The sequence below is a fragment of the Ahaetulla prasina genome, chromosome 4 (assembly GCF_028640845.1).
Source record: "Ahaetulla prasina isolate Xishuangbanna chromosome 4, ASM2864084v1, whole genome shotgun sequence".
NCBI lineage: Eukaryota > Metazoa > Chordata > Lepidosauria > Squamata > Colubridae > Ahaetulla > Ahaetulla prasina.
This window is the reverse complement of record NC_080542.1, coordinates 61531548-61553236: the sequence shown is the minus strand read 5'-3', so window position 1 is coordinate 61553236 and position 21689 is coordinate 61531548. Positions and strand designations below refer to the sequence as shown.

Sequence of the window (21689 nt, the reverse complement as noted above, 5' to 3'; positions counted from 1 at the left end):
CTGGAACCCTGCAGAGCTTGAGTCGGCTCCCCACAGGCCTAACATTGCTACACTTACCTTTTGAAGCTCTCCAGATTTCATGTTATAGAAGGAGGGAGGCTATGTGTCCCTGAGCCATGTGGCAGTGGTCCAAATTCAACCACTATTTTGTCCTATTCACTGTTGGGCAGGGACAAAGTGCCAGACACCAGACAAAACTGATTTGCTTTGCTGCTGTAGAGAGGTCTGCACAGTGCTGCAGTAGCTTCTGAGTGCTGCAGAAAGAGTCCAAAACACTGTACAGACCTTTTTATGACTGCAAAGCAATTTGTTCCCATGACTTATGGCGGTGCCCAAATGCAGCTGCCATTCTGTGGGTGGGACAAAATGGCAGCTGCTTTCAGAATTGTGCCAGTTATGCAAAGAAGCAAGTCATTCCAGCAGTCTGGAAGGTTTGGAGCTCTTCAAAAGATAAATGAGGAGAAAAGTGTTTGGCCTGGTGTGGTGGGAATCAGGGCTAAGGCCTGGAAGACCCAGTGGGAATGGGAAAAGGCCTGTTGGAACCCATTATGTGCAGGAAGCGGAGCATGGAAGTTCTACCCTTGAAGAGCATTTGGAAGCTTCAAATTGTGCACAGTGCAGCAGCGCACACAATTTTTGGGGTCCCTAGATTGCCCCAAATTATACCACTGTTTTGTCAGCTGCACTAGCAGTTGGTTTGCTCCCAAGTGCAATTCAAGATATTTATTTTACCTTCATGTCATGTGTCCAGATTATTTGAGGAACTGTCTCACCCCACAGAACAGGCCTGCCCCACTTGTGCCGAAGGAGGAAGCATGCTGCAGATATCGTCAGTCCCAAAAAAAAATGGCTGCTGGGGTCCAGGAGAAGAGCCTTCTCTGCTATGGCCTTGACCAGGGGTGAAATCGGACCGGATCGCCCAATCCGGTAGTGATGGCAGCACGTGGTTCAGAGAACCGGTAGCAAAAATCCCTCCCCCCCCGCCCCAGCTGAGCTGCGCGATCATCAGTTTTTTTTTATTTCTAAAAGCATTTTTCCTTCTGCCCAAAAAATGCTTTTAAAAGTAAAAAAAACAGCCTCTGATGATCGTGCGGCTCAGGTGGGATCATCAGAACCTTTGAAAGCTTTTTTTCTTCTGGCGATCCCAGCTAAGTTGCCCGATCATCAGAACCCTTTAAAAGCATGTTTTCTACAAGCTCTTCAGCTGAAGAAGTTGTAGAAAAAATGTTTTTAAAAGTTCTGGCACTCAGGCAACACAGCTGGGATCGTCAGAACCGTTTAAAAGCTTTTTTTCCTCTGGCGATCCCAGATGAGTTGCCTGATCGTCACAGGCTTTTAAAAGCATTTTTTACAACCTCTTTGGCCGAAGAGAAAAAATGCTTTTAAAAGATTAAAAAAAAAAAGTTGGCCATGCCCGCCCAGTCACATTACCCCCCCAAGCCACGCCTACAGAACCAGTAACAAATTTTACATTTCAAGTTTATTGTGATTTTATACATTTACATATATATTTATGCTTTTATTTTGATGCTGTAAGCCACCCAGAGTTGCATTGCAGTGAGATGGGAGACAAACAAATTTAATAAATGAATAATTAAAATTAAAAAAAGCAATATAAATGCAAGATAGTAAAGTTTACCTCTGCATGAAATACCATTGGAATTGCTTATTTGATTGCAGGTATTACAAGATTTGGATTTCTTAAAAGTGTTTATTCTTGAATACACAAGAGTCTGAAGCTAAGTCTTCTGCCTGGAAGGAAGGAAGTAAAAGAACAATTTCAGAAGAAATTAACAAGGATATATTTACACTAGAAAAGCTGGTGAAGCAAATATTAAAACAATTGTAACACATACGAAATAATACTTTAAACCGTATCAAAGAGTATCATTTACAAACATATTTATAAATAAAAAGAACTGCATTTAACAGTAAATAGCAATAACATTTCACTCACATAAAAGGAAATAGCAGAATGGAAGGAAAGACTTGAAGTTTGTAGAAATACAAAGAAATCGTCTTTACAATATATAAATAAGAAATGAGGAATAAGTGCATTATTTCAGTGACTGAGTTCATTCAGTAAATAATAATTATTGATAACAGGTAACATTGCTTTGAGAAAACTGCAGGAAAGAAGGAAAACAATTGCCTTCCCTTCTCCCAATATTCTCTCCTGTCTAACTCTCTCTAATTCTAACCCTCGCCATTATTCATTTTTTACCCAGTTGGCAATAGGAGATTGACACTACTGATTTTGGGCTATATGGATAGTTCTATTCTGTGTCTAAAACTGGGACTGACAATCTGATCATTAAGCAAAGCAGCTGCTTACTTCAGCTTTTACAGACCTGTAAATATCATAAATGCAAGGATTAGTTATAACATTACTTTTTCATCACCTAGTAATTGTGACTGGTCACTAAATGAGGACTAGCTATATTGGCGACTATTCTTTGGAACAATGTAAGGATCTACAGGTCTAGAAACAAGATGTCAATCTGGCTCACATCTGAGGGCAATGGCTAGATGTAGCACTGAGATTTCATGAAACCAACTATGCAAAAGGAAACAAAAGAAAAAGAAATGGAAGCTAATTTTTAAATGCTTCATCCATAAAATTCATTAGAGATGAATAGAAACTTCTTCAGAATTCATATTATTCAAAGGCAAGAATAAAAATTCTGCATTTATCTTGGCTTAAAAGTATCGCAAGGGTATGCTAGGGCTCAGGCAGCCAAGAAAATTTTTTCCTCTCTGGGCCACAATCTTTTTGTTTCCTGAAGAAAAGCTACCTTATAATTGTTGTTCTTTAATTCAGGGATTTTAATCCTATAAAAGGGATGTTGCTTTCCATCTTTAAAAGCTACTTATATATTGTTTCTTTTAAAAAGTTCCTCAAATACAGTCCCTTGTAGAATGAAAACAGTGTAACTCTGTATACTTTTTATTTGTAACATTCGCCGATAAAATTATTCCTACTGCATTTTAGAATCAGACTATTGTATTGCTATGATATAATTCTGCAAAGATTATTTAATAAAAGTCAAACTGTTGTTTGAAATTGTCAAGAATGGGGTGGATGCTGAGCCAGAATATTTGCCTTTTGTAAAGTTTGATTATCCTCAAAATCTTACATTGGCTGGTTATAGTCATCCCTCCAGGACCCAGTAACCTGTTGAATTGAATAAATAATTTAGTCCAGTTGATGTTTAATAAATGTATTTAATTATTAGCAAGTACTGAAAGTTGCCTTTATGAGCTCATGAAGGAAATGCACCATTTCAAGTAAAAAATTAACAGCTTTACTAGCAATTCCAATTAAATACTGAGACTTCATATTTGAAATAGTATAGGGTCTCCTGCTTGAGCAGAGGATTAGACTGGAAGACCTCCAATCAGAATCAATCAACTCTGATTTATTGCAATTGTGTCCCTATTGATTTTTAGGATGGCAGCAGTATTACAGAAGAAGAGTGGGAAGGAATGTCACCCAACTAAAACTGCTATATATACATTTGTGACAGTTGGCAATCACACTAGGGTATCATGTAAATACCAGCCTATCAGTAGCAGATGAGGGGAAAAGATATTAGAGCATTAAACCAGCATGATTTGAGCATTTTCTACTAATAAACCATATCTCATAAGCAGATTTAATGGGTTCTTGGGGAGTAATACAATTAAGACACTGTAAAGCAATTGTTTTCTTGGTAATCCAATGTTTTTTACTTTTGGTCTTCAGTTACACAGATGATAGAAAATGGTAAGAAGGGGCTAAAGATAAATAAGCAATTCTGCTGATAATGATGTCTTCACCAATTAGGCAACTTTGTGTTATAAAACATTTCTAATAATCATTTCAGTATTTTATACAAAACACCACATGTCTATGATTCTCTAATATGAATTAGAGAATCATAGACATGTGACTAATAAGCAGGAGTGAAATTCAGCCGGTTCTATCCGGCTCAGGTGAACCAGTAGGAGGCTCCATCCACCCACACGGACATCATGACATCACTTTTTTGCGACAATTTAAGCCTCTCTGTGCGCACACAGTAGGGAATGTAAGTGAATTTCATTCCTGGTCAGAAGCCACGGTAGACAACCCACATTATAACTGAATTCATACAACCCATCAATCAAACAACTTGCTCTATGGCTGAAGCATGATATGTGAGTCAAGCCTATGTATATCTTCAAAACTTACCTGTTCGGCTTTCTTTCTGCCACATAAAAGATACATACATACCATAAGTATATAAAATTACAGCTATAGGCTATGATCCCAAATAAGTTGATTTCGTAAAATGCAATTTTTATGTATGAAACTATTGATGAATCAGTTGATAAAACCATACTAGGCTGCATCATGAGTTTGTGCTTGGTGAGCTATGCAAACTCAGCATCATGGTTTGTAAAGTGAAAACTTATTCAGAACTGCAAACTCAGATACCATTGTTATTCAACAAAACCTGGGTAAAATAGGCTGTGGCTTATTATATTTGACACATATCTGTGACTCATGACTGATTGGACTGTGACTCAAGGAGTGGAATTCTCTGGAAAATTATCAGTTTTCATCAAAGAGAAGGGTAAGGAAATTACCATTTTTAAACCTAATATTGAACATTTAGAAATGCTTCTTTAAATCCAGAATTGCTAAACTTTGCAGTTTACGTTACTGAAATAGCACATTAAAATTGGATACACATAATGTGTAGTCATCATAAATGTGGATATTGTCAGTTTAATACTGATATAAACCAGAAATGAAATTTGAGGAAAATATGAACACTGAAGCTTAATAATGTTAAGATCAAGTTGAAGGACATCCAATGATTCCCAAAGAAAGTAAGAATTAAATTTCCAGATTAATTCATAAAAACATGTTCCTTTTCAAAATGCTTTTTAAAATTTATCTGCATTCAATTTTACCAATATTAAGAATTAATAAAAACAATTAATAAAATAAAATCAATAAAACAAAGTACATAAAAATTCTGTTCTTTAATGCAGCCTTAATGTTATTTCCAGCAGTTCTGCAGATGAAGCAGAAACCGGTAATTCTGCAGAACATACACCTCAGCATGTTATCTGGAGGATAGATTCAAAAATCAGAATTATAAATAGGATGTTGAAGCAGCATTTGGGTTCCATTGTAGGTTTATCTAGCAATGTCCATATAAAACAGCAGGACAGGTATTTAAGTACAACAACCAACCTTTTTTACACCTCTATAGTGATACGCCAGTACAAAAAGATTAGTTTAAACTCATATAACTTACTGGATAACATTTAACATCCATGGAATGACTATTACAATTAGAAGTAATACTTTGTTTTAAAAGTATATCACAAAAGAAAAGAGAGTGCACTATGAAAAATGTGCATACCTACACAGAAATTTAAGAGTGCAAGAAAACAGGTATCTTTGTGGCAAAGGGCATGGATGAAATAAATTGTTAAAGAGACGCAGTAACTAAAAGTCTTAGGAGCTATCACTAAGCCACTCTGTTGACAAACAGCAAATTTTGTCAGGTCCTTTCACTAATTTCCTATTTCTAAAGGTTAGGGGAAAGATTCAGAGACAAGCCCTCCTTGATTGGATTTTACCCAACAGGGCAAAATTTGTCAATTAGATTAAAATGACAGTCAAAATGATTTAGAAATGCTAAAAAAAAAATCATGTAATTATGTAAAACAAAAAATAAGCATCTTCAAAGCATGTTACAGAAGACTGTATTCTAATAAAAAGAAATTCTTTACTGTTCAGAGCAGCAGTGGGTTTCAAATTTTTTTACTACCGGTTCTGTGGTTGTGGCTTGGTGGATGTGGTAGGGGAAGGATACTGCAAAATCTCCATTCCCTCCCCACTTCAGAGGAAAGATACTGCAAAATCCCCATTCCCTCCCGATCAGCTGGGACTTGGGAAGCAGACAATAGATATGGGTGGGACCAATCAGAATTTTTACTACCAGTTCTCTGAACTACTCAAAATTTCCTCTACCAGTTCTCCAGAACCCTGGTCAGGACCTGCTGAAACCCATTTCTGGTTCGGAGAAATCCTACTATCTTATTTGTGACAAGCTCTTCTATATTCTCTTCCGCAAAATAAATTCACTCAATCCTGTTGTCACGATTCTGTTTTGGAGGCAGTTCATCCAGATCTATTTAAAATAGTTGATTTTGAATATAAAATGACTCATTCAAAGGTCAGGTTTTTAGATGTTTTTCTTTGGCACACAATGTATTTTTATATTCTATATACAGCATAGTTGGTATAAAATAACACTATGCTTGTATATACTTATAGCAGATGAAAAAATTCCCCAGTCATTTATTTCTGGCAAAACAGTATTGTGGAAACCGAAAAAAGCTGTCAGACATTTCTATTTCCTGTTCAACTTGAAAAATCCTGATATCTATGCCATCAGGAAACAGATTTTTCATTTCTTCCTATGATGTGATCTTAACAGATTCTACAAATCGTTGGTGAATTTCGGAACTGAATTAATTGTTAAACAGTCATTGAGTATATCTTTTATAGCGAAGAAGAAGAAGAAAAGAAACAGATCACTATAAAATGCTTATTTTTCTCAATTTTCAAGTTTAACTTTCTATAACCTTGACCTCAGAAACTAACCACATCCAAAAGACTGCGTGTACATACCACACAGTTTAAAACTAATAAATAATTCTTTGAAATTTCATGAAATAAGGATTTATTTAATGGAAGGAGGGAGTTAATAAAGAAATCATATGTTACCTGCCTGAACATAAAAATAATAATAACAAACGACCTTCTCTGCCCTGGCATCTGCCCTTTGAAATAGCTTAACTCACCCGCCCCCCAGCCCCGGAGCTGAGATCAGGTCAGATCAGGTCTCACCTTCCTGATCTGGCTCTGCCAGAAGGCTTGGAACCCCCAATAAGTGAGCAACCTACTGGAAGTGACTAATGAATTAAGGAAATCCCACCTGTACATCCTGTTCCCTCCCTCCCCATATTTTAAATTTAATTCTATTTTTCATTGTAATTTCAATTTTTATTGTTTTAGAAATATTTATCATTTATGATATTAATGCTTTTAATCCTGTAAGCCACACAGAGTTGCTTTGAAGTGAGATGGGCAGCAAATAAATTTAATAAATACATAAATATTAAAATATATTAATTTAATAATAGATTTTTCTACGAGCCCTGCTACAATAATTAAATTGATAGAGGCTCTCATGCCTTCTTATAAGAATGAATTGACAGAATAGGTTAAAAAGTTTTCATTATTTCATGACATATTAATGATCATTTGTAAAGTTAATAACTGCACTTCCTAACCATTTATTACTTGATAAAAATTCTAAGCAAGGAATAGTCAATTCAAATTCTGAGTCTAAATTTGTTGTCTGTGTGTGTCTGTGTCTGAGTCTGTTTGTGTGTCAGAGAGAGAAAGAGTTTGAAATATTATTACCGCACTAGTAAGACCACACTTGGAATACTGCTTACAAGTTTGCTCACCATGATACAAAAAAGATGTTGAGACTCTGTAAAGAATAAAGAGACGAGCAATAAAATGATTAGGGGACAGAAGAATAAAACATAACAATGAATGACTGCAGGAACTCAATATGTCTAGTTTAACAAAGAGAAGGACTAGGGATGACTTATAGCTGTTTTTCAATATTTAATGGGCTACCATTATTCTCCAAAGAACTTGAGAAAGTAATTTAGTTTAGTTTACTTTATTGACATTGCATGACCTAATATTTATTCTGGAACAACCATTTATATCAGGTTCTGAACTATTATAACAAATAGAAGCTTATGGAAAAATGTCTGGCTTAAAAATAAATAAGGAAAAAACTAAAATACTGGTGAAAAATATGACAGAAAAACAGAAAAGAGAGATAATAAGAGAGGCTGGATATTCAAGTAGTGAAAAAAATAAAATACTTAGGAATATACTTAACATCAAGATGTGTGTAACGATAAAAGAAGATAATTATTATAAACTAAACGATCAGATTGAGAAGGATTTGGAGAAATGGAAAAACTTGCAACTCTCACTCATGGGGAGAATAGCAATTATAAAGATGAACGTATTCCCAAGACTATTATATCTATTTCAGACAGTACCGATAAAGCTTAAAAAAACTTATTTTCAACATCTTAACAAGATAACAAGAATATGGCAAAGGAAAAAAGCTAGAATTAGTCTAAAGATGTTACAGGATACGGGGTTAAGGGAAGAATTTGGACTGCCAAATTGGGAACTATATTACCAGGCAGCAGCACTGACTTGGATGAAAGAATGGGTGGAATTAAGGAATACAAGATTACTGACTTTGGAAGGACATGATTTGCAACTAGGATAGAATGCCTATGGGAGAAGCAAGATACATATGTATTTTCATAGACATTACATAAGAAATGCACTGCTATTGGCATGGGAGAAGGTCAGAGAAAAATACTATGTGAAAATTCCAACATGGTTATCAACAATGGAGGCTTTAATACATCCAAATACTTTTAATCTTAGAAATATTGTTAGGTATAAGGTCTTGTTAACAGATGGGGGAACTGAAGCAAAAACAAAATTTGGAAGAACAGGGGATTGAGTTAGATTGGTACATGTATATACAAATTCAAGCAAGATATGTTAAACTCTATGGTTTTTATTTAGAAAAGACTGAGCTGGATAGGATTCTGAGAGGAACGGAGAACAAATTAATCAAAAAATGTATAACTTCTCATTGGAGATTGAGTTAGAAGAGGAACAAATAAAGGAAACTATGATAGCCTGGGCTAAAAATTTTGGATATTCAATAGACCTAGACAAATAGCAACAGCTATGGGAGAGGAATTATAAATTAACAATGTCCACTGCATATATAAAGAAAATCAATATAAAATGTTTTATAGATGGCAAATAGCTGGCAAAAATATTTAAAGATAAATCAGCTAAGTGTTGAAAATGTCATCAGTTACCAGGATCTTATTATCATATGTGGTGGATATGTCTGGCAGCCAAAAAATATTGGGGAAAAATAAAGAGTTGGTTAGAAGAAATGACCCAACAGCATATTGATTCAAAACTGGAGTTGTTTTTATTGGGGATCCTACCAGAAAAAAATAGTAAAGAAAATATTTATTTGATTATACATCAGTGGTGGGTTGCTCCCAGTTCGCTTCGGTTTTGTAGAGCCGGTAGTAAAAATCTGCTGGCATTCAGAGAACCAGTAGTAATGGCTGGCTGGCCACGTCCCCGTACCGGATCCCTGATCATCAGAGGTTTGTTTTACATCAGTTGCATCAACTAGCAACTGAATCTGCCTGCCTGGAATCCATCTCCTCAGTCAGCAACTGCTTTGCTGGCTGAGGAACTCTGGGAGTTGAAGTCCACAAATCTTAAAGTTACTAAGGTTGGAGACCCCTGATCTAAAAAATATAAATTAAATTAAATTAAAGAATAAAATATTTGTGCAGCTTTCTGAGATTTGGTGTGTTTCTGTAGTGTTTCACTCTAACTATACAAACACACAAAATCTCACAAAGCTGCATGTGGCATTTTTTGTGTGTATGTCAGTTTTGTTGTGTTGTGTTGTGTTGGGTGTGTATGTAAAGTGTGAAAGTTGGTTTTTGAGCTTTTTGTGGCTGTGTGAGGTTCCTGCTTGTTGCAGGGGCCATTTTGGGTGAAGTGCAACTGTTTTTACATTGTTGTGTTGTGTTGTGTTGTGTGTGTGTGTGTGTGTCCCTTGGAGGCAGCTCCTCTGAGGAAAAGAGGAGGCGGCAAAGCTCCAGCTGTCCCCCGGAGAAATTGCCTTGTCTCTGCAGCATTGATCATGTGACTGAGTGGGCATGACCAACTTGATGTCACTCACAGCAAGGTGCCGCCCCACCTTGCCCTGAGTGACTTCAAGTTGGCCACGCCCACTCAGTCACATGACCACCAAGCCATGCCCACCAAATAAGCCACGCCCACAGAACCAGTAGTAAAAAGAATTGGAACCAACCCCTGTTATACATGTAATTACAGCAGCAAGAATTGTTTTTGTGCAAAATTGGAAAGCAGAGAAAATACCCCTGGAAGGAGAAATTATTAGAAAACTCTTAGACTGCAGAAATGAACAGATTAACTTTGATGATTAAAAAAAGAGAGGATTCAGAATATTTTAAGATATGGGATAAATGTTATTATTGGTTAGAAGAAAGGTATAGATCTTATGTAAGAAAATTATAATAATGTATCTGTCAAAAAATGGTAATAGTTTAAATTGGAGTGAAGAAAGAAGAAATAACAAAAGATGGAATCAGGAAGAAAACACCGAGACGTCACACGGAAGAATTACTGATGTTTTAAATGTAAGTTTTCCTATAAAATAAAAAAAGAAAAGAAACTTAATGATTAGAAATTTATCAAAAAGAGATCCAGTCTAGAACTAAGGAGAAATCTCCTGAGACTGAAAACAATTAACCAATGGAACAGCTTGTCTCCAGAAGTTGGGGATGCTCCATCACAGGAGATTTTTCAGATTGGACAGTTATTTGTCTGGAATGCTACAGGCAGTCCTGCTTGAGCAGGGTTTGGATTATAAAATCTCTAAAGGCCCTTCCAGCTAAATAAATTACTAACATAATTGATGTCCCTATAAAAACAATGGGGGGGGAGGGATTTCAGCTTTACACACACCAATCAGTCCTGTAGAATAGAATAGAATAGAATAGAATTTTTTATTGGCCAAGTGTGATTGGACACACAAGGAATTTGTCTTGGTGCATATGCTCTCACAAGGCTTCCAAGTGGCCCTTTGGAGGTCCTTTATTTGGCCTGGAACAAAAATAAGATGTCCAGCACTAATCTAAATAGTCTTTCTTTCCTGCATATTATTAAAATAATCTTCCATGCAAATACACTAATAAGATACGTAGTGACACTTGAATAACAAAAGCAATGAAAGTCTATCTCAAGGAATCTTGGTTCACTAAACTACTGAGGTGCTTGCTGTCACATTCACTCAACGATGCCGTAAACCAGTGGTGGGATTCAGCCAGTTCGTACCACTTCGGGAGAACCGGTTGTTAGCTTTCTGAGCAGTTTAGTGAACTGGTTGTTGGAAGAAATTGTTAAGAAATTGTCACCACTGCTGTAAACATATTGTGAAATCAGATCAGTCACTTGGGTAAGCCAATTTATTACCATAACAACTTTTGATTGCAATGGGTAGGCTCCACAAGAAGTATCTATATTTCTAAATTAATTTTGTACCCATAAAAGTTAGATATCAGTGCCATGTGATCACTGATATTAGGTTTAAATTGGGCAAAAGATTCATATACAGATACAGAATATACCAAATGTTCTTGGGCCAATCATTTTCTTTCATCATGTATCACAATCATGGGGGATTCTGAAAATAAATGAGAATAGCATGCTTACATTTCTTTGTTTGTTTCCTGAAAGCTAAAATGCAGAACATCTTAATTTGCTTTAAAAACATAAAATAGAACCTAATAGTCTTAGGATACTTATTTTTGTCTCTAGTGATACATTCTGTGTATTATCAGAACACACAAGAGAAGACAGAACACAAGAAGGGAAAAAATCCTTCAAAAACTAAAGATAAGTTGGCACTCCAAGTGCAGTACTTCTGTAATTTGCTAACAGATTGGCTTATCAATAGACTTTGGCTCTGCCACGTTGCCCTTCAGATTTAACTATAATATGCAGCATGTCAGAATCATATCAAATTGAATGAGGTTATTTTCAGTTAAGTGCACTCCATATTTCAGTTAAAGAGTTGGTTACCAAGATTAAAAATAAAATTTTAAAAGTGGGATGGGACATCTGTTTGGAACCTCTGTCTTAAGGCATAATCAAAAACTTAATAATACCGAAAAATAATCCATTATAATCATAATCTCATTCTATCCTGAGATAGAATTAAATTTCATTAAGTTATATAGTCTACATCAAAATATGATATTTTGCGTTTGCTGAGTATACCCAATATTTGTTTTTGTTAATCAGTATGATCATTCTTTATATTCTTTTAAATTAGAAAACCTGGTTACTAATACCACTTCTTCTTTCTTCACATCTTTTTTTCCTTCTCCTTTTCCTTGTCATCTTTCCTCCCCTTCTTATTCTCCTCCTTCTCCTTCTCCTCCTTCTCCTTCTTCTCGGCATCTCTGTTGGCAACCTTGTTGTTGATGAGATTATGCAGCGCTACCACCAAATGGATCAGGCTAGACAGGTGGTGGGCAGGGATGGTGCCATGCTGTGGCCCCTGCCCACTTGGCCCTCACTCTCCAATGTCATCCTCTAGCTCCTCTGCATACATAGGATGAGCCTCCCGTGGCTGGCTGCCCACTCGTGTCTTTGCTTGCCGTGCGGCGTGGACAGCAAACCAGATTGCATGCTGCTCTCCATGCCTCTGCCAGCTTCTTTGAGGGCTCACCTGTAGCACTCAGACTCACCTGCACAGCCCCAGAGTGTGCTGGGCAAAGAGCCGGCAGGCTGCAGCTGCTGCCAGACACCATCAATCCCCGCGTGCTCACCGCCTTCTGTGATGCCCATGCCCCAACCCCCAGGGCTGACAATCTTAACTGGGGATTGTTTTGGGGGTAGGGCTTATATTAGGAGCATTCTAAAAATATGCTAGGGCTTGTTCTCTGGTTGGGTCTTATTTTCAGGAAAATACAGTAAAATTATCAATGTTAATGAGCATGGACTTTGTTTGCCCTGCCAGTGTTGGTGGTGGTATGTTTTTCTCCATGGCGTTCCTTGATTGGGATATTGTTTTCTGCTTGATTGTTCACCACCTGTTAATTCTAGATTATCTGGGTATAGACTGGAAAGAATGTGTTATGGTCTTTTTGTTTTGTTGTCTCTTTTGAATAGTGTCTAAATTTGATTTGCTTTATTTCTATGTATCTATTGATGGCTGAAGCTTCTAGGAATTTCCTAGCTTTTTTTTTTTTTTAGCTTATCTGGGATGCTCATGATTTCCCAGTGGAAACTATGGTTGAGTCTGTCCATGGGTTGTGAGATTAAGGCCTTTTCAAGGTGTCCTTTGACTGCTAGTTGATATTCATGGATGTGCTCTGATATTCTGCCTGTCTATTCTAGATAGTGGTTGTTGCATTGCTTATATTGTTTATTGTATTAATGACTGCTAACAGTTCAATTAATTGATCTGCTTAGCTAATACTAAAGTTCCTATCAAATATAATACATAACTCCAAACAAAAAGTAATTAAACAAAAAGAGCCTCATTATACTATATGTTTAGAAAGCAAAACCTGGCTCTTTCATATTTGAAGAAAAGGCACATTAATTTTTCCTTTAACCTATGCAGACTATTCTACTGTCATTTGGATAACTACAGAGAACTCCGGATTATAGAGCATAAGACTTCAAGGCTAGCCCTATCTATAATTAAGTTGATATGCTGCAGAAAATGAATATTTAATAACCTTATGCTATATTTAAAGTTAAAGGTTCCCCTCACACATACATGCTAGTTATTGCCAACTCTAGGGGGCGGTGCTCATCTCCGTTTCAAAGCCGAAGAGCCAGCACTGTCCGAAGACGTCTCCATGGTCATGTGGCCGGCATGACTCAATGTCAAAGGCGCATGGAATGCTGTTACCTTCCCACCAAAGGTGGTCCCTATTTTTTCTACTTGGATTTTTACGTGCTTTCGAAACTGCCAGGTTGGAAAAGCTGGGACAAGTAATGGGAGCTCACCCCGTTACATGGCAGCACTAGGGATTCGAACCGTTGAGCTGCCGATCTTTCGATCGACAAGCTCAACGTCCTAACCCCTGAGCCACTGCGTCCCTATATATTTACATAAATTTACAGGGAATTAAATGTTACTATATTAACAGGGAACTAAATGTTGGATGGCAGATAAATGATTCATAAAGAATAATCCTAAAATGAAAGGCTGAAGAAATCATATAGAAAAATGACCAAAGGGCAATATAATTGCCAATTCTTATTGCAGAATACAAGACATGGAATAATGAATCTAAATTACAGAAGGGCCAATTCTAATTGAATGTTATGAGGGAGACAAATCCTTCTTCATTATTCAGCAGTGAAACTAATTAGCCTGAGAGGTGATGATCTCCTTTATGAGCATCCATTGAATCAGAAAATAAATACCGATACTTTAGAATACATTAATTTGAATGCTAGCATTAGCTAGCAAAGCTGGTCCTTTTTAACTTTAAAAGATTTGCCTTTAACTGATTTTATTTTAACTGCTTTGCCTAGCCAGCTAAATCAGAAAAGCATGAAACAGAAACACCTGTGCTCTATGCTTGGCAACTCCACATACATTGCTTAATGAAATTTCTGACCAGAATTTGGTCTGTTATCATTTACCTCCCTTACCCACAAAGAAGAGATAAAGGGGAGATATCCTCCCCTTTGGAACCTCAATTTAGCAGACAGAGAGATGCCTTCCTGCAAGCAAGAATGAACAATCTTGCCCAATTACAGAGACATGTTGTGGGCTATGAGTTATTTTCCAAACATGAAAGGAAAATGGAAATTGGCTATCCATATATTAACAGGTTAAAACAAGCTAACTTGCAGATGGATGGGATCAAAGTGCCTTATCTGAGTCACCTTAAAATTAATTTCCCTCCAGGGATGTTTTTTCTTGATGTGCATTTTTCCCTTGAAGCAGCAATCGTATATCAAAAACATACCATACCACATCAATATAAGAGGGAAGAAGACAAACATACACTCTTCATATATTCCCTAAGATTCTATATCTGTCTTTTTAAGTTTGCTACTCTTTTTCAGGCAGATATGCAAAGTGACAGGTTAGTTTTTTCAAAAAGATTTATGAACAGATTACATTTTTTTTCATTTTTTAGCACAAAAAGAAATAGCATGGCAATTATTTGTGCCACAGAATACCTTTTTAATAGTATTACACTCAAGCTTAAAAATGCAAAGAACTAACAGCTCACATTACAGTTTAATTATTTTAGTAATGCCTTTTATACTACTCAGATTCTAGATAAAGAGTTACCTTAGGTCTGCCAAGAACTGGCAGATTGCCTTGTTTTGCTTTTTATCCAACAAACTTCCATATTAAAATGAAAGTTTCAAAAGTAGACCTAAAATTGTAGAAAGGTCCAACTATCATTTAGAACTATGCCCAGAACTAGCTACAATTCCTTGGATCCTAACTCTAAGTACCCCTAATAGTTATGGTTTGTAGCTAATAATTCAATCACTATTATTATTATAAGGAAGTAGACCATAAAGATTGGAGCTCTTTAGGAGGAGGTTTTGCTGTTTGACCACTATGTTACCTTGCAGAATACCTTGCTATATCAGTTTCTGTTCTTGAAGTTATCTAAAAATGAATAAAGAGAAAACTAGAGCCAAATTAGACATACATATTTACTAGATACTGTCAGCTTTGGAAACCATACTAGGCCGAAGGCTTCCGCGCTGCCACTTTCTCCTGTGTGGGAAAGTAGGAGGGGGGATTAGTAGAAAGGGGCCATTAGACATAATAACATTCTTCCTGCCAGTTAAGGTCAGGCCAGGACTGCATCTGGAGGAGGAGTGGTCTGATTGATGTCTCGAGATGGGCCGGTTGGCGATTGGAGTATGTGATCGGCAGAGGGATTAGGATGGTGGTTTTGGAGTGTGTTTCACTGAGATTCTCAGATTCAGATTTCCCCAGTTGTGCCAGTTTAGCTAATCCTAGTAAAAGAACTTTGAGAGATGTTTGCATCGGAGTCTTTACTTGAAGACGGGGTTTCTCTGGAACGCTGACAGATACGTTATAACAATCTATTAAACATATACTTTCATTCTGCTTAACAGTGCAGGTAGTCTGCAACCTATAATCACAATTAGGACCACAATTACCATTGCTAAGCAAGCCAGTTAAGCATTCGCACATGAGTATTTCTTTCGTCTCAGTGCACCAAGCTCAGACAAAGAACAGAAGAAATAGCATCCTCTGTAGAGCAATTTGGACGGTAAGCAAACTGAAGTCAAATGTTGGACGGAGACTGGAAACAATAATGTCCTTTATCAGCCTCTCAAAACATTTCATGATGATGGATGTAAGTGCAACTGGATGGTAATCATTAGGACCCGTAATCATAATGGAGATTCTCACGTCATCCATCATGGTTTCCCAAAGGTGCTTTTTCAACAGCCATTTTTTTTATTTCCCATCTCTGTTGGTAGGCAGGCCTTCAGCTCAGTAGTGTAGAGTTCTGATGGCTCCTATTTTGTGCTCCAATGGGTGGTGGGAATCAAAATGTAAATATTGATCTGTGTGGGAGGAGGGTTTCCGTAAACTTCAATGCTAAGGCTTTTATCTTCCTTAATGTGTACTGTACAGTCCAGAAATGCTAGACTATTTTCCTTAACATCTTCCTGTATGAATTTGATGCATCTATCCACAGGATTGATGAACACTTGGTGAGCACTTGGTGAACACTTCCAATTCCTGTGCTTTGATTTTGACTCAAGTATTATCCACATATCTATAACAGTGAGTTGGTGGAATTCCTGTGAAGGAGTCTAGGGCTTTGGTTTCTACCTCTTCCATGTACATTATTATTATTATTATTTATTAAATTTTTATACCGCCCTTCTCCCGAAGGACTCAGGGCGGTGTACAGCCAAGGATAAAAAACAAAATATATACAATTAAGATAACAATTAAAACAAAGCAAATTATAAAGGCTGATAGTTAAAAATTAGATTTAAAATTTTAAAATAGTAAGAAAACCCAATTAAAATCCAACACTAGTTATGCCAGTCCCGCTTGAATGAATAAATGTGTTTTGAGCTCACGACGGAAGGTCCGAAGATCAGGCACTTGACGCAGGCCAGGGGGAAGTTCATTCCAGAGCATCACTGCCCCCACAGAGAAGGCCCTACTCCTGGGGGCTGCCAGCCGACACTGTTTGGCGGACGGCACCCTGAGAAGACCCTCTCTGTGAGAGCGTACGGGTCGGTGGGAGGCAAAGGGTAACAGCAGGCGGTCTCGTAAGTACCCGGGTCCTAAGCCATGGAGCGCTTTAAAGATGGTAACCAAAATCTTGAAGCGCACCCGAAAAACCACAGGAAGCCAGTGCAGACTACGGAGCAGCGATGTCACATGGGAGCCACGAGCGGTTCCCGTTACTACTCGTGCAGCCGCATTCTGGACTAACTGCAGCCTCCGGGTGCACCTCAAGGGCAGCCCCATGTAGAGAGCATTGCAATAATCCAGCCTAGACGTAACCAGAGCGTGAGTGACCGTGCATAAGGCATCCCGGTCAAGGAAGGGACGCAATAGATGGGGGACACAGGTGAACCCACAGTACAGCCAAGCTTCTGTCTATAGAAACCTTCATTGTATTTAAAATAGGTAGTGGTCAGGCATGGCACATATGTGATTTGGGCCAAGATTGGTTCTGTCACCTAAAGTGCTATCTTGTAGTAGTTGTTTCTTCACTACCATGACAGCTTCAGTTATTGGAATGCAAGCGAAGAGGGAAGTCACATCATAGGAAACCATAGTCTCATCCAGGTCCAGTTTTAGTTTCCAAACCTTGCTGGCAAATTCCTAAGACTGTTCACCTTGACCATGTAGTCATCGGTGTTCAGGATGACTGTGTATCTTCCTTTAACAGCTAGCAGAATGGTGATGTTTGGGTCTCTTTCTAGGGATGTCACTGCTCTCCTTTCTTGAATTGTGAGGTTGGAAGGGGGTGTTTTGGCACTGGCAAGAGGCGCAGATACTTCATCCTTAGAAGCAGTTTCAATGTCACCAAGTACTATTCTGAATTTCAAATTCTAGTCTAACTATATTTACTAAGAAATAAATTGCTTGTGTTCCTTAATGACTTAAAATTGAAACCAATGTGACATAATTTATTTGACAGGTTCATAATTAATCTGTGAAAATATTAGAAAATGCAATATTTTTAGGATAGCAAGAGAAACACTGGACAATTTCTTTTCTCTTTTCCTAGATTGTAGCATGTACAATATGTTGATTGGTAGCATCATGCATCCAAATGGGAATCATTTTTACAAGGTATTCTGTGCTCTGCACTTGCAAAACAAAACCAAGTATCTTTTCAAACATTTTTATGGAATTATTCTTCTACCTCTTCCTTTTCCTCTCTTAAATAATGTGATTAACACAAAATGTAATTACCAGGTTTGATGAAATCCCTGACATTTTGAAATTGAAGCTTCACTGACTGTAGGCTCCTGAACAGCAAAGACGACAGAATGTTCATTCTGACAATTACCACAGAGGTTAAGCCATTCCAAACTTATTTTGACTATAAATTTAGTAAACATACTGTGGATTACCCACTAGAAAACTTTTGCCTCCTTGAGTCCCATTTTTGTAGAGTTCCCTAGCTGAACATTTATCATTAAATTTTTAGCACAGTTCCAGAAGCAGTTCAAATCAAATGTAGACTTCTTGCTTTTTAGAAAGATGTGTAAGTCTCTAAAATATTTCCTCTTTAAAATGTTCAATAGTGATCAGTAGTGGGTTCCACTTACCTTCGCAACTGGTTTGGAACCGTGAACGATGTGCAGAGCACCCGTGATGACATCCTGGCGGGTGGGCGGAGCCTCCTGCCACCGCCACTACTGGTTCGCCCGAAGCAGGGCGAACCGGTAGAAACCCACCACTAGTAATGATACTGAATACTAAGCTGTATTATATTTGAGATTATTTTATAGTTCCTCTCTTAATTACTCTTGCAAAAGCAACTTTTTTTGAAAAGGCCACTGTTTATTCTAAAATGGGCATTGAATGAGGTACGGTACATTAGTTTCTGCACTTTCAACATCTACTATATTAACTGAGTGAGTATACATATTTCTTAAAATTTTGTAGGACAGTGCAATAATTTATTCTTATTATCTACACAGCCTTTCGGAATATTTAAAGAAAATAGAAAATGAAAGCCTCTTGGAGTCTGACAGATAATCTGAAAATTATGGGGTAAAAAACATAACATAGGTAAATAATCAGGTCACTGTCAGGGATTCTTTGTGGGCAGGGAGTGAGGACTTGCTCCAGCCGTGGCTGCCCCAGTGTCAATCTTGGCCAGGTCTATTCCATCTCATCTGCCAGCACTTACCAGCATTGGAGATCTCAAGGCCTTCTACCCCACAAGATGCAGGTGTGATAGACTTCATTATTAAGCCCATCTATGGAACATTCAACCAGGATCTCCTCAAGCCATGTGGCCAGTCAACATGCTAGCTCACAGATGTCCTGGGTGTATTCTGCCTCCAAGTGCTGTCTCTGGGTGATAATCTTCATCCAGACTCTGGCTTTATGTTCTACTAGAGAGTCCTCAAACTGCCAGTCCTCTCATCATCCTATACCCAGCTACTATCTGGCTCAGACTAACTCCTCATCAAGCTCCAGCTCTTCCAGTCATTCAGCCCCATCTCTAGTGTGCATGGTTGGGGTGGGGGGGTTGCTCCTGAAGCTCTGGACTCTTCTTGGTTGCTCCCATGTATTGATATCAAATGCTCATTGGCTGATAAAGCAGTTCTTGCCTAATGTCCATTCAAATCCTTAGAATGAAAACTCCTGACTCCATTGATTTAGAGAAAAGGTACTTTTACTAAGAATAAACTGTTAGAAGCAAAAGCAAAGCAAGATCTGAGAAAAATCAATGCAAATACATGGAAAGTCACCCCAAAACTCTCTCCCCAGGGTCCACCACAGAAGGGCCAATCAGCTTCCAATATGATGTAATGGGAAAGCTCTTCAGCAGATATTGTGTGCCTCCAGAGGCCTAGGACTAAGTTTATGGGTGCAAACCTCCCTTCCAATTCTCATGGGAATGCTTCACACCAGCGCTCTTTCCCACCCCATCCCATTTCCATGGTAGCCAAAAGCAAGCAAGCTACAGAACCGGTTAACAAGAGCAGTTCTTCCACTTAATAATGTGATCGTTTTGTAACCAAGCAATTCCCATCACCAGCAGAAGATCAATATGGTCAGCCGCAAAATGAGTTAATGTTTCAGGATGTTAATTTATTGTCAGTTGCAAAGGCACTGTGGTGTGAATGATGGGACCTGCTTTTAAAATTCAGGCAACAATAGTTATCCCTGGCAATGGAGACTTCAGAGGAACTGTGAGGATCTTAAATTTCTGGACTATGCCTAGATTTATGGAGTCAGCAGTTGCCATAGAATCTATCAAAACAAGGTAGGCTGCTTCTTGATCACTGGGAAGTGTCAGTAAAGCATCAAATTTTATTAACATACCTGAGCGGGGAAGTAACTGAGCCTTGTTCAGTTCTTGGGTGATCCCCACCATGAGCTCATGGAGGGGGACATTTATTTCCTTAGCCTTTGGGCTTGTTATCCAGGTAGTTAATGGAGACATTGCTGTCTATTGCCTCTTCTAGGAGGTCCCTCCAATCCTTCTTTTTATAAGCTAGGCATATCAAGCTCCCTCACCCATTCATCAAGATATAGCCTCCAGACCCTTTTTCCCAGGGTCAAACTCACGTCGTCAAGGTGACACACGTGAGGTATTGGGACTTTTTTCCCCTTCGCTAAACTAGGCGTGGGCGTGGCCAGTGCATGACGCATCCAGCCCATAGGCCAGGAGTTTGTCAGCCCTGCTTTATCCTCCTTGTTGTAAAGAGCTAAATTGTCACCAATTTAATAACCTACCCAAAGTATAATGATACGAAAAAACCTGATGCTTCAAGAGAACAATCCTCTCATATAAATATAATTTGTGAACCCATTTGTCAAGGTATACTGAAATTTACATCCTTTAACTGAAGACTTGTTTGTATATAATTCTTGAATTTTAAAATGTTATCCAGATGTGTTAATTGTCATTAAAAGAAGAAATTGGGACAATTATGAGAGAGCTTGCAATATCTGATCATACAATGAAAGATCCTAAAAATTATGACTTTTGGCATGAAAAGAAAACATCAGACAAGTTATAATTTAACTTGTTTGCTGTAAAGTGATCCAACCATTCTTATTTGTAAAGCATTTTGCATTGCTCTACCTACAACTAGTTTACTTAGTAAAACATGTTTAAGGAAAACATTATTTAAGACAATAAATGCACATAATAAACTATGAACCATGATTCCCAAATCTTAATGGCTAGATTCAAAGAACTTGTTCAACCAAAATTAGAAATACTCCAATATGACTTTAGGGACATGGTGGCTCAGTGTCTAAGATGCTGAGCTTTCGATCGAAAGATCGGCAATTCAGAGGTTCAAATCCCTAGTGCCGCATAATGGGGTGAGCTCCCATTACTTGTCCCAGCTTCTGCCAACCTAGCAGTAAAGCATGTAAAAAATGCAAGTAGAAAAATAGGGACCACCTTTGGCATTTAATCATGCTGGCCACATGATCACGAAGATGTCTTTGGACAGCGCTGGCTCTTCGGCTTTAAAATGGAGATGAGCACCGCCCCCTAGAGTTGGGAATGACTAGCACATATGTGTGAGGGGAACCTTTACATTTACCTTTACTATGACTTTGGGCCCTATATGAGGAAAGTATCCATGCTTGGCCTGTGAAAGTATAAGTAAATATACTTAAGTATAAGTAAATACTAAGTATTAGTATTAAGTATAAGTAAATTGCTAACTATAGTAAGTATAAGTAAATTGCTAA

At 37.8% G+C, this 21689-nt stretch overlaps 1 protein-coding gene across 2 annotated transcripts in view; it reads right to left on the bottom strand.

The window, feature by feature from the left end:
* The window catches only part of TNS3 (tensin 3), a 198214-nt gene that overhangs the window by 173584 nt on the left and 2941 nt on the right, over positions 1-21689 (bottom strand). For both annotated transcript variants that reach the window (XM_058180998.1, XM_058180999.1), the window contains exon 2: positions 1640-1752. The gene's annotated coding sequence lies outside the window, so the exon portion shown is untranslated. The remainder of the gene's footprint in view (positions 1-1639; positions 1753-21689) is intronic.